The 13,544-nt window shown below is 44.6% G+C and overlaps 1 protein-coding gene across 1 annotated transcript in view; it reads left to right on the plus strand.

Moving 5' to 3' along the window:
- Positions 1-13,544, plus strand: part of LOC141094652 (uncharacterized) — an 803,576-nt gene that overhangs the window by 247,484 nt on the left and 542,548 nt on the right. The gene's annotated exons all lie outside the window — the stretch shown is intronic.

A 13,544-nucleotide genomic window follows, 5' to 3' on the forward strand; every position in this document is an offset into this window, starting at 1 on the left:
CCTGCAGCCCTTGCCCTCAGTACTTCCAGAAAAAATTCAAGTATCACATGTGTAGTTAAGTTATTCAATTCCTACCACATCCCTCATGCAATGATATGTCATTTTTGAAACATTGTCCCCCTCTTGGGCCTGCCAACTTTTCAATTTTGAAATTAACGGTTACATTTTGAATTAATTCATATATGAATTTAATGGAAAAGTAACAATTTATCTGGCATGTTATTTTGAATGTTTGGCCTACATCCACTTGTCTGACAGATGGTATTCTAGTGGCTTGTAGCAGCTAGGTGTGCTGCTTGCCTGCAGTAAATAGGATGTGTTCCATCCATGGAACACTATGATAGGATGTGTTCCATTCATAGAACACTATGATAGGATGTGTTCTATTCCTGGAACACTTTGACAAGTCACAATGGATCACAGGAACTATGGGACCATGTGTCACAATGTGCAGTCCAGAGTCTAAACCAGCTGTGCGGTGGTAGTCAGCTTCAGTCTGCTGAGGGAGCCTCAGCAGACAGGTGGGAGGTATGCTGCTCGCTCGTTGGTTACAATATCCAGCACCAGGAGAGTTGAAGTAAGACATTTCTTTTAGGGAGGGTAGAGGGGTGTAAGAGCAGTGTTCCTCTGGCCTCTTCCCTAGTATTGAAGCGGGTTTGAATGAGAGGGGGGCGTGGCTTCAAATGGTTGGCCTATGCAAATTAAAATTGCGTGTAGTCCAGGGAAAAGAAAAAAGCAGCTGAACTGTGCTTTTGTCATGCACCCAGACTTGGTTCACATGTATTCTGGAGAGTAGGCTATGGCTCGTTCTCTCCACAACTGATGTCTTACTTAGGCCATGTGGCATTGCAAGTGGCAAACCATTTCTGGTTATTGCTTCTCGGCCTTTTGGCTAATATCTGGTTGGGGGAACTTGGCTAGTTCTTTGCTGAGGGGTGTCTCTGGGGTCCTCCTTTGTGGGGACCCTGAGTAAAACAGTTGGTGACTGTTCGGAGTGCAGCGGACCTGTGCTATAATGGCGAGGCAAGAAAGATACTATACAGTTCCAAGTGAAGCTGGCTTTTCTGAAGGAAGTGTCATTGAAAGTTTTCATGGAGGATATTCTTTTTAAGGTGGTGGAACTCACCGTGGAAGATGTGGATGTACTTCAGGACTTTCCAAACCAAGGTACTTATGACTTAACCCTTTATGGCTATAATGCATGTATGAATGCAGTGGATCGGTGGATAAGGAGTACTAACCCTTTCCTGGAGAAGATTAGAGTGTCGGCTTTGTTTAAGGATGTAAGAAGGATGCTGGTGGTTCATATGTACAATCCAAGGGTTAAAGATGAAGTCATAACAACGTACTTGAATCGTTTTTGTGAGCAGATTCATGGTGGTGAAAATCTTAAGAATTCTTGGGGGATGAGGAATGGTAAACGGAGATATTTTGTCGTCTTTAAACAAGAAGAGGGAAGTTTGCATGGTTTCAAGTGCTCCGCAGCCACCTTTTCAATTGGTGGGGAGAGAGGGTTTTGCTATTTTGAACGACAGCTGCAGTATTGCCTCAATTGCTGGCAATACGGACATGTGAAGGAAGAATGTGGTAAGGGTAAGGTCTGGAGAATCTGTGGCAGGCCTGAACACCCTGATACTAAATGCACTGTCAACAGGGTATGTGACTTATGTGGTTTTGCTGGACATATGGCGAGAAACTGCCGCATCAAAGATGGACGTCAGATTTTTTTCACAAGTGGTGAAAGCGGGCGAAGAGAGGAAGAAGGTGGTGACTGGAAGTATTGTACCTGCTGGGGAATCACTGGCTGATGTTGGAAAGGCGGGAGTCCTCCAGCGGGTCACTGACTGGGGGGAGGAAGACAATATGGATACTGCTCCAGCAATGGAGCAGGTGCAGGGCCCCCTACAGGAGCCATCGGGTGGGATGGAGGAGGCTGGAGCTGTTTTTTCTGAGCATGTTAGCGCTCTAGACGATATAAGTGAAATAGAGAATGTGGCTGGTGAGTTGGATTCTGAGGTGGTGAGCCCTATAAGTGGGTGTTCAGATGATGACTTAACACCAGCTCAGAGGCAGGTGACAAGCTCATATATGGAGGCTGCACCAGGGGGCTCAGACTCTAAGCGCTTATGTTTGGAGACTGGGAACCGGTTCAGTGTACTGTCTGGTGATAGTGAGCAGGAGCTTTCAGGGAGTGCTAGTGATGATGGGTCCCAGGGCTCGCCTGCATTAGAATATTTGGAGAGCGATCAGGTGGACAGTTTTATGAAAGTTAGTTGTTACAAGTAATGGTCTTCATAATGGCTATGATGGATTGGAGATTTGTATTTATCCTTTTCCTTTCTATCATGAGTTTAACTGTTGCATCTCTTAATGTTAGAAGTATAGGTTCGGCAAGTAGAAGAATGGTGGTTTTTAATTATTTGCAAGAAATCCATGGTGATATTTTTTGCCTTCAGGAGTGTGCTTTGAGGAGCACACCTGATGAGAATGAATGGAGTCATGGTAAGTGTTTTTGGTCTCCTGCTTGTAGCAATAAAAATGAAGGAGTGGGCTTTTTACTAAAAAATAGCAGTATTAGTGTGAATGATTTTCAGGCTATTGTTCCTGGGTGGTTTATTATTTTAGAGATCGATTTTTTTAGGGAAGAGGAGTCGGATTTTTAATGTGTATGCTCCAGCAGAGAAACAAGCCCGTGTAAGTTTTATGGAAACCTTAGTTATATATGCCAGGACGCATTTTTACTATAGTAGCAGGTGATCTTAATTGTATACGCAATATTGTGGATCGTGAAAGTGGGGGGGAGGTTAAACTGGATGTCACATCTAAGGTTTTAAATAATATTATACAAGATGTGCATTACCAGGATGCGGGGCTGTTGGTGGATGCTAAGAACAAATTTACATATGTGGCCGAGAGTGGTCTTTGTAAGTCCAGGATTGATTTTTAGTATCTGAAGGGGTTAAGTTTAACAGATGCTGCCATTTGACAAATGTATTTTCTGACCATAGATTGGTGTGCGCTGAAGTATGTGTCTCAGAGTCTATTGCCTTTGGCAGGGGAATGTGGAAATTGAATACTAATTTGCTGCAAGAAGAATCTGTGCTACGAGATTTTAAAGCTTATTTAGTTCCTGTGTGAACAGGCAGGAAGACTTTAGCAATGTAGTGATATGGTGGGATTGGGTTAAAGAAATAGTGGCATGGTTTTTTAGGAGGGTGGGGTGTCAGAGGGCTGTGCAAAAAAGGGAAAGAGATGCATTATTGGATTGGAAACTTTAAATAAATTCTGAAGTGTGGGAGTAGATGTAGAGGAGGATTTCAGTAAAGTGAAGATGGAAATTAAGAAGGGACTGGAGGAATGTGGGAAAAGGATTTTGTATCAGTCTAAAGTGCTGCATTTTGAGAACAATGCTCAAAGTATTTTTTTAAAGAAAAATTTTAATGCGAAAGGGGTTTTTACTTCAGTCTTGGCCTCTGATGGAGAGAAAGTTGGGGAGGAGATGGTTAGTGAAATTAGTAGGTTTTATGGGGATTTGTTTGGGACAGATAGAGCAGCGACGGATAAGGAAATTAAAGAGTATGTGAATGCTTTAAAAAATATTCCTAAGGAGGAGGTTGGGGTTTTGGAAATGGATGTTACGGAGGAAGAGGTGAAGCAGGTGGTGGATAGAGTTGAGCGAAACGGGTCGAAAAAATTCAAAAGTTGCCGACTTTCGCCAAAGTCGGGTTTCATGAAACGAAACCCGACCTTAGCGTGAGGTCGGCCACGAGGTCGGCGACTTACGCACCAAAGTCGTGTTTCAAAAGATGCTTTAGCGCCCTTTTTCAGCCAATCAGGAAGAACGGACACTGTGGGCAACGTGATAACATAGGCAGCGGTCACCACCATCTTGGAGAAGGGCATGCAAGTGATTGGCTTGCTTTGTGTGGCGTCACAGTGGGTATTAAAAGGGCGGGGACGCCGACCGCCATGTTACTCATGCTTATCTCAGAATAGGGAGAGCTGCTGCAGCTGCTGATTCTGTAGGGAGAGCGTTAGGAAGGCAAAAAGAAAAAAAAAAACTGTTTCTGCTGCTAGCGCTTTTCACTGTAGTTACTGTGCAGTGAAAGGTGAAGATTTTTGCTTTAGTGCAGCAGCGCTGGTGGTGATTAGCCTGCCTTTTAAGGCTAGTTGCATTGCTGTGTGCACACTGGTGTTCTAACTGCTTTTTTAAAAGCAATCCAAATTGTATTGTTTTGTCCTGGTGAGATAGTGAGCATTCATTTCTTCACAGACCGAACAGCGGTGTACGCTCCTCACACAGTACCGTGTAACGGCTGTTATCACGGCCAAATTGAAGCTATCTACGTGTGTGACTCTGTAAGGAAAAGTCGAGGAGTTAGTCCGTTCTTACTCACCTACACCTTATAGTTTTGTCCAGTATATTTGCTGTTTGATTACAATCAAAACTATAGAGACAGCGTGTCAGTCCGTATACAAAAACACGGAGCTTGACAATTTTACATACACCGTATAGCGGTGTACGTGCATGCTCCTCTCTCAGTACAGTGTAACGGCTGTTATCATGGCGAAATTGAAGCTATCTACATGTGTGACTCTGTAAGGAAAAGTCGAGTAGTTTGTCCATTCTTACAGACCTACACTCTATGGAGATTCCAATTCTGCCCAATTCTATACACACCTTGTAGTTTGTCAAACACTAGGCAATTTCTGCCGGTCACACTGCGGTGTTATAGACACAGGGCCTGACAGAATCCAACTGTGTCCTGAAGTGTAGAGAGATTCCAATTCTCCACAGTCCTCTATCCACATTTCTTACACCATCCAGAATCTGCCTGTCACATTGCTGTGTAAAATAAACAGGGCCTGACAGAATCCAACTGTGTCATGAAGTCTTGAGAGATTCCAATTCTCCACAGTCCTATATCCACCTTTATTACACCATCCAGAATCTGCCTGTCACATTGCGGTGTAAAATAAACAGGGCCTGACAATACAACTGTGTCCTGAAGTCTAAAGAGATTCAAATTCTCCCCACTACTATATACACATTGTACCTTGTTTTACAGTACCATATAGTTGGTGGTTTTTGGGGTACATTTTCCCCAAAAATGAGGAAGTGTGGTGGAAGAGTCCGTGGAAGTGGGCGGGGGTGTTGGATCTGCTGGTAGTGGCAAAAGCAAAATAGCACCTAATGCAGGAGATGTTGAGCCTGCGTCATCGTCTGGCTACACAAGGCATCAAAGGCTCCCTTTTCTTGAAGTAAATCGCTTTTAAAGCCGGAGCTTCAAGAACAAGTTTTGGCTTACATTGCTGACTCAGCCTCCAGCTCTATCGCCTCCTCTTCTTAAGTTTTAAAAAATAAAAGCACTGAGTCATCATTGGAGGCTCATGGTCATGAACCACAACTTTCCTTGTGTCCTTCACCCCAACCAAAATTGAAGGATGCGGCAGGCCACACTACAGATTACTCCATGGAGCTGTTTTCACATACCATGCCTGGGTTATCAAGTCGAATCATGAATTACCCAGGCAAAGATGAATCTGACATGGAGTGCACTGATGCACAGCTACTGATAGATGATTCTGCTGGTACATTCACTCAGAGCACTACATTGTCCTCGTAGTGTACTGAGCCAGAATCTGACCCAGATGAAACTCAGGTGCCCCTTCCCGCATACTATACCACCATACATGGTGACACAGAGGAAGGTGCACATGACATTGAAGAGGAGGTGATGGATGACAGTTGTTGACCCAGATTGGTATCCATTGAGGGTAGAGGTGCCGCTGCCAATAGCTCAAAAGAGGAGGAGGAGCATCCGCAGCGGGCATCAACATCGCAATAGCTGTTATCTGGCAGGCCCGGAGCAGTCCAAAAACGGGTTACAAAAACCAAAAGAGTGGCCAGACTGTCAAAATAGCACAGCATGCAAGGCCTCAAAAATGTCTTCTGTTATGAGCTCATTTTCTGCTCCACCAGTTGAGAGTTCCCCTTCCATTCTCCCTCTGGTGGTGACAGGAGGTAGAGAGGTTGGTTTAAGTGGTAGTGATCTGCCACCTGGTGAGGAAGATAACGATTGGATCTCTGGAGGATCAGAATGCATATAAGACAGCCGACGCCCTATCCTAGTGCTGATGATTCAGTCTGCTTCTCAGGTCTAGGACTCAGCTCTGTTCCAGTCATCTGAAGACAAGTTTGTCTTTTGCTAATGTTCACACTTGCTCTTGTTGGTCATTTCAGTTTTTTATGTGGTCAGCCAGCCCGGGTGGGCTGTGCTGAATTTCCACACTTATTTGCCACATTGTCTTTTTTTAGTCCCTTATTAGTTTGATCTCTTTTTGCTCTGTCTCAGAATATTTCAGAGTGCTGATATAGTGGGAGTAGACTAGTGACTTCAGGGTTAATTTTGCTATCAGTTGTGTTGGACATTTTTGTAGGGTTTTTTGGCAGATTGCAGACAGTTTCTTTCCTTTCCTGTCCTTTCTAGTTAGTTTGGCCCCATCGTTTGCTCAGCCTATTTTCCTGCCTTTGCGTTTTCATCTGGTTTAACCGTGAATACATGTGGGGGGCTGTCTTTCCTTTGGGGTCTGCTCTGGGGCAGTTAGTTTTCCTCTTTTCCTGCTTTAGGCTAATGTAGCTCTCCGGTTGTGACGAGGCGTCTAGGACCAACGTAGGAACGCTCCACGACTGCTACTAGTTGTGAGGTTAGAATCAGGGATCTGCAGTCTGCATAGTTACCAACCTCTTTGGTTTTCTGAGACTTAGCTTGTTTGTTTTTTATTTCCTCCTCAGCTACCTGTTCATAACAGAATCACCAGCCACACTGCAGATTTTAGGGTACTCAAAAGCAGGAAAAAAAGAAAAAAAGTGTCAGAATTTTTTTTTGTATGCATTTTTTCCTCTTTCTCTGGGGCCGTAGGAGGATTTTTTTTTTCTTAATGAAGCCTAACTCATCGGAGAGCTCTTCGCAGCAGGCTAAAATTGTCATCTCCTTGCTGCACGGCCATCCCCAGGATTGGGCGTTTTCTCTGACACCTGAAAATCCTATTTTGACTAATGTGGATGCATTTTTTCAGGCCTTGGGGTTGTTGTATGATGAACCTAATTCCGTTGATCAAGCTGAGAGAACCCTGTTGGCATTAAACCAGGGTCAGGATCCTGCAGAGATATATTGTCAAAAATTCCGAAAGTGGGCGGTCCTTGCTACATGGAATGATAGTGCATTGGCAGCCCTCTTTCGGAAAGGTTTATCAGAGACCGTAAAAGATGTTATGGTGGGATTTCCTGTTCCCTCTGGTCTGGATGGCTCTATGGCATTAGCCATTCAAATTTATTGGCGTTTACGTAAACGTAAATATACACGGGAGGCGCTGCCACCTTTTGAACAAATGTCTGAACCTATGCAATGTGATGGGGTTTTGTCTAGGGCGCAACATCGGGAGTTTAGAAGGCGTAATAAGCTGTGTTTTTTCTGTGGAGGCGCCTCTCATACTATTTCTGTCTGCCCTAAACGAGAGAAACGTTTTGCACACACATTTGCTGTGGGCAGTACACAACCTAAGTTCCTTTTGGCAATTACTCTGATCTGCTCCTTGTCCACATTTTCCACACTTAGGCTTTTGTGGATTCAGGAGCAGCTCTGAATCTGATGGATTTGAACTTTGCTAAACGTTGTGGTTTTTCCATGATGCCTCTGCAGACACCTATTCCTTTGAGGGGTATTGATGCCACTCCTTTGGCGGAGAATAAACCTCAGTTTTGGACCCAGGTGATAATGCGAGCTGCCCCAGACCACCAGGAAAATTGTTAATTTTTTGGTGCTGCATAATTTGCATGATGCTGTTGTTCTGGGGTTCCCCTGGTTGCAAACTCATAACCCAGTTTTGGATTGGAAATCTGTCTGCGGTGAGTTGGGGTTGTCAGTGTGTTCTTAGGGACGCTCCTGTTTTCTCCATCTCTCCTCAGTCTCATGATATTCCTGATTATCTGGCTGAATTCTCTGATGTATTTAGTGAGAGTAAGTCTGCGTTTTTGCCCCCTCATAGGAGTTATGACTGTGCAATTGAGTTGATGCCTGGGTGTAAATTTCCCAAGGGTCGGCTTTTTAACTTATCTGTACCCGAACATGATGCTATGCGATCCTATATTAAGGAGTCGTTGGAGAAGGGTACTATTAGACCATCCTCATCACCTTTAGGTGCTGGGGGGTTTTTTGTGGCCAAGAAAGATGGTTCATTTAGACCGTGTATTCATTATCGTTCCCTTAACAAGATAACTGTTAAATATCAGTACCCGTTACCTCTGATGTCTGATTTATTCTCCAGAGTTAAGAGTGCCTGCTGGTTTACTAAGCTTGACCTCAGGGGGCGTATAATCTTATTCGCATCAAGCACGGGGATGAATGGAAGATGGCGTTTAATACTCCGGAGGGACATTTGAAGTACCTGGTGATGCCTTTTGGGCTCTCCGATGCCCCTTCTGTCTTCCAATCCTTTATGAATATTTTCCGAGTCTTTGTGGTTAAGTTTTTGATCGTTTATCTGGATGATATTTTGATCTTTTCTAGTGATTGGGATTCCCATGTGGAACATGTCTGGACTGTTTTTCGGATTTTGAGGGAGAATTCCCTGTTTGTTAAGGGATCGAAATGTCTCTTTGGTGTACAGAGGATTTCATTTTTTGGATTTATCTTATCCCCAACGACTATTGAAATGGACCCGGCCAAGGTACAGGCCATTTATGCTTGGGTTCAGCCTACTTTGAAGGCTCTTCAGAAGTTTTTGGGTTTTGCTAATTTCTATTGTAAGTTTATAGGTAATTTTTCTAGTATTGTCAAACCACTGACTGATCTGACCAAGAAGGGAGCTGATGTGCTGAATTGGTCTCCTGAGGCTGTCTCAGCATTTCAGGAGCTTAAGCGATTTACTTCAGCTTCAGTTTTACGGCAACCTGATGTCTCACTTCCATTTCAAGTGGAGGTAGACGCCTCTGAGATTGGTGCAGGAGCTGTTTTGTCCCAAAAAGACCCGGTGACTTCTAAGATGAATCCCTGTGCCTTCTTTTCTCAAAAGTTCTCCCCATCTGAACGCAACTATGACGTGGGGAATCGGGAAATGTTGGCCATGAAATGGGCATTTGAGGAGTGGAGACATTGGTTGGAGCGAGCTAGACATCAATTTGTGGTCCTCACCGATCACAAGAATTTGATTTATCTGGAGTCGGCCAAACGCTTGAATCCTAGACAGGCTAGATGGGCCTTGTTTTTCACGCGTTTTAATTTTGTTGTCTCTTTTCTTCCGGGCACTAAGAATGTTAAGGCAGACGCCCTTTCTAGGAGTTTCTTTGCTGATTCTCTTAATGTGACCGAGCCCACTACTATCCTAGGTGAGGGGGTAGTTCTTTCTGCCATTTCGCCCGATTTGAGATGCGCCCTGGAGGAATTTAAAGAGGATAAACCTGAGCTTTGCCCTATGGGAAGATTGTATGTTCCTGACCAGTGGAGAAAGAGAGTTATGTCTTAAGTCCATTGCTCCGCATTGGCTGGTCAACCAGGTATTTTTGGTACCAGAGATTTGGTGACTCGGTCGTTTTGGTGGCCTGCCTTATCTCGTGATGTCAGGAATTTTTTACAGTCCTGTGGGACTTGTTCTCGGTCTAAACCCTGTTCTCGTTCTAGTGGGTTGCTGATGCCCCTGCCGGTGCCCAAGAGCCCATGGACCCATATCTCAATGGATTTTATTTCTGATCTTCATGTCTCAGAGAATGACTTATCTAGGTTATTTGTGATAGATTTTCGAAGATGGTCCATCTTGTACCACTCCCAAAGTTGCCATCTTCCGCTGAGTTGGTACCCTTGTTTTTACCACAGGTGTTTCGGTTACACGGGAATCCTGAGAACATTGTGTCTGATAGAGGGGTCCAGTTTGTTTCCAGATTTTGGAAAGCCTTTTGTTCCAATCTGGGAATTCAGTTATTCTTCTCCTCCGCGTTTCATCCCCAGACCAATGGGCAGACAGAGAACAAACCAGACCCTGGAGTCTTATTTAAGATGTTTTGATATCTGCTGATCAAGATGATTGGGTTTCATTTTTGCCCTTGGCCGAATTTGCGCTGAGCAATAGAGCTAGTTATGTCACTTTGATGTCACCCTTTTTCTGTAATTTTGGGTTTCATCCTCGATTCTCTTCAGGGCAAGTGGAATCTTCATCCTGCCCAGGTGTGGACACTGTGGTTGTGAGAATGCAGCAGATAGGGGACCAAGTGGTGGATAAATTGTCACTCAGGAAAATGCCCACAGTTTTTCCAACCGACATAGGACCATTGGTCCCCGGTTTAAAGTGGGTGATATGGTTTGGTTGTCGTCTAAGAATATTCATATGAAGGTTGCATCTCCAAAATTTAAGCCAAGATTTATAGGATTTTGGAGATTCTTTATCCTGTTTCTTTTCGATTGGCTCTTCCAGTTACGTTCAAAATCCATAACGTATTTCACAAATCACTGTTGAAGAGGTTTGTTGAGCCAGTAGTTCCTGTGGCGGTACCTCCTGACCCTGTATTGGTTAAAGGCAATGTGGAATATGAGGTAGAGAAAATATTGGATTCTCGTTTGGTTAGATGGAGACTCCAGTACTTGGTCAAAAGGAAGGGTTATGGCCAGGAGGATAATTCTTGGGTCTCTGCCTCTGATATTCATGCCAATAAATTGGTTCGTGCTTTTCACCAGGCCCATACTGATCGGCCTGGTGGCATGGATGAGGGTTCGGTGACCCCTCCTCAAGGGGGGTACTGTTATGAGCTCATTTTCTGCTCCCCCAGTTGAGAGTTCTCCTTCCGTTCTCCCTCTGGTGGTGACAGGAGGTAGTGAGGTTGGTTTAAATGGCAGTGATCTGCCACCTGATGAGGAGGATAACGATTGGATCTCTGGAGTATCAGACTGGATATAAGACAGCCGACGCCCTATCCTGGTGCTGGTGATTCAGTCTGCTTCTCAGGTCTTGGACTGCAGCTCTGTTCCAGTCTTCTCAAGTTAAGTTTGTTTTTGCTAATGTTCATACTTGCTCTTGTTGGTCAATTCAGTTTTTTGTGTGGTCATTCAACCCGGCTGGGCTATGCTGAATTTCCATTCTTATTTATCTGTATTTGCCAATTTGCCTTTTTTGTCCCTTATTAGATTGGCCTCTTTTTGCTATGTCTCAGAATATTTCAAAGTGCTGATATAGTGGGAGAAGTCTAGTAACTTCAGGGTTAATTTTGCTATCACAAGTGTTGGACATTATTTTTGGTTGGGTTTTTGGCAGATTGCAGACAGTGTCTTTCCTTTCCTGTCCTTTCTAGTTAGTTTGGCCCCATAGTTTGCTCAGCCTATTTTCCTGCCTTTGTGTTTTCATCTTGTTTCACCGTCAATACATGTGGGGGGCTGTCTTTCCTTTGGGGTCTGCTCTGGGGCAGTTAGTTTTCCTCTTTTCCTGCTTTAGGCTTATTTAGCTCTCCGGTTGTGACGTGGCATCTAGGACCATCGTAGGAACGCTCCATGACTGCTGCTAGTTGCGTGGTTAGGATCAGGTATCTGCAGTCAGCATAGTTACCAACCTCTCTGGTTTTCTGAGACTTTGCTTGTGTTGTTTTTTTTCTCCACGGCGACCCATTCATAACAGTAGCCAAGTTGGACACTTAATGGAGGATTGCCCTCAGAAGAAAGCTTGCAACCTTTGTGGTGAGGATGGTCACATGTTCTGGGGATGCAAACATAGGACCAATGTCCGAACATATGCAAAGGCGGCTGAGCGACCCTTTCCTACACAGGAACCAGCTCATGCCCCAGTTCATTCTAAGCTGGATACCCCATTGACTGTTGTAAGGCCTGAGCCAAGTCCTACTGTTCCTACAGCAGAGGAGGCGGCTAGGAAGGCCAAGGGTGTAGAGAAGGAGATGGAGGGGATCGAGCAGGAGTGTGGTGGCCCTCAGGGAGGCCCTCCTGTGTCGAAGTCACAGGTGGAGGGCGGACAACCCAAAAGACCAGAGTAGGGGGACTCTCCTATTGGGGGGAGGACCTCTGTGTCGATGGTCCCTAAGGCTGGTGTGTTTTGGAGCAGAGCGCCCCCACTATGTTGGCGGTGGGGGGCACTGTGATGAAGACCCCAGTTATTCCCAGGGATTCAAGCCAGCAGAACATTAGTTTTTTTCTCCAACAGGTGATGAGGCCAATACATCAGATCCAGAGGACCCCCAGGAAGCAAGAGGTCACGTAGCTGTTGTAGAAGAGGATTGTATGAGTGAATTGCTTGAGCCTTGTGGAAAGAAGACAAGAGCAGATGCTTCTCCAGAGACTAACCTGGAGTCACCAGATGTGTGCCTTGCCAGCGGAGACATGTGGCTGAATGTAGACTCCACGGGGTATCCACTAACTGGTTCTTCAGATCCCCGAAACATCGCCTCCTTTACCCCGTTGCCTGGGAGGTTGGATGATTTCATAGAAGATATTATGGATCAGTCCCTCCCCCCGTAACATAAATGCCATCCATAAGGTGTCTCTCGCTAAATGTGAAATCCCTAAAGAACCCTGTCCGCAGGGCTGCTCTGTAACTTTTTCGAGACTCTGGAGTTCGATTAATATTTTTTACAAGAATGTGGTCTGCAACATGGAATCTGGTATGACGAACTGAAAAAGGATTGGAAATTAGGGCCCTCTGTGTGGTCCGGATCGAATGAAAACTAGTCTGCTGGTGTGGGTCTGCTCTGCCGAGGTAATAACATCATGATCTCTTCTGTCACTGAGATTGTGCCTGGCAGAGCTATCCTAGTGCATTTATGTTTTAATAATTTTAATTTCCGTGTTATTAATGTGTACGCCCCACCAGACAAACAGGAACGTATACAATTATTTGAAATTTTACCGGTCTTCTGTGTAGGGTCATCTCTCTTGGTAGCTGAGGATTTTAACTGTATCAGTGTGAACGAGCGCCGAGGAGGAGGTGATCCAATCCGCAAGTTAGATAAGTCTTGCTTTTTACTTAATCATTTGCAGACTGATTTTAAGTTGTGCGATGCCTGGAGGTCGCTCTCGCCGACGGACCCGGGATTTACGTGGTCCGGTTGGGGAGTGGCCTCCAGGATCGATTTTATATTTTTATCTGAGGATTTTAGCTCTGTGGAATTTGTTTTAATGCCTAATTTATTCTCTGACCATAAAATTTTAAAATTAGAGATTAAGTATTAGGGGGAGCAGAGGGTAAATAGGTGGAGGTGGTGTCTGGGGGCACATCTGCTAGAGGACCCCCAGGTAAGGTCAGATTTCTGTAATGCTTACCAGGAATGGAGAGAGTTAAAGCCCCCATATATTGGAATGCTATCTTGGTGGGAAAAGATAAAAGATAAAATAAGATTCTTTTTATCAGGGCAGGAAAGAGAAAGGCGGGGCTAAAAAAGCAGATTTATTCAAATTTGAATGAGACAGCAGACTCTCCGTAAGTTTAAAGAGATAGGACTGGAGGTGGAGGATGACATTGCAAGCCTAAAAACTGAAATACAATTGTGCCTAGAA

This window comes from Dendrobates tinctorius, unplaced genomic scaffold (assembly GCF_039654945.1).
Source record: "Dendrobates tinctorius isolate UK_male_01 unplaced genomic scaffold, ASM3965494v1 ptg000065l, whole genome shotgun sequence".
Taxonomy (NCBI): domain Eukaryota; kingdom Metazoa; phylum Chordata; class Amphibia; order Anura; family Dendrobatidae; genus Dendrobates; species Dendrobates tinctorius.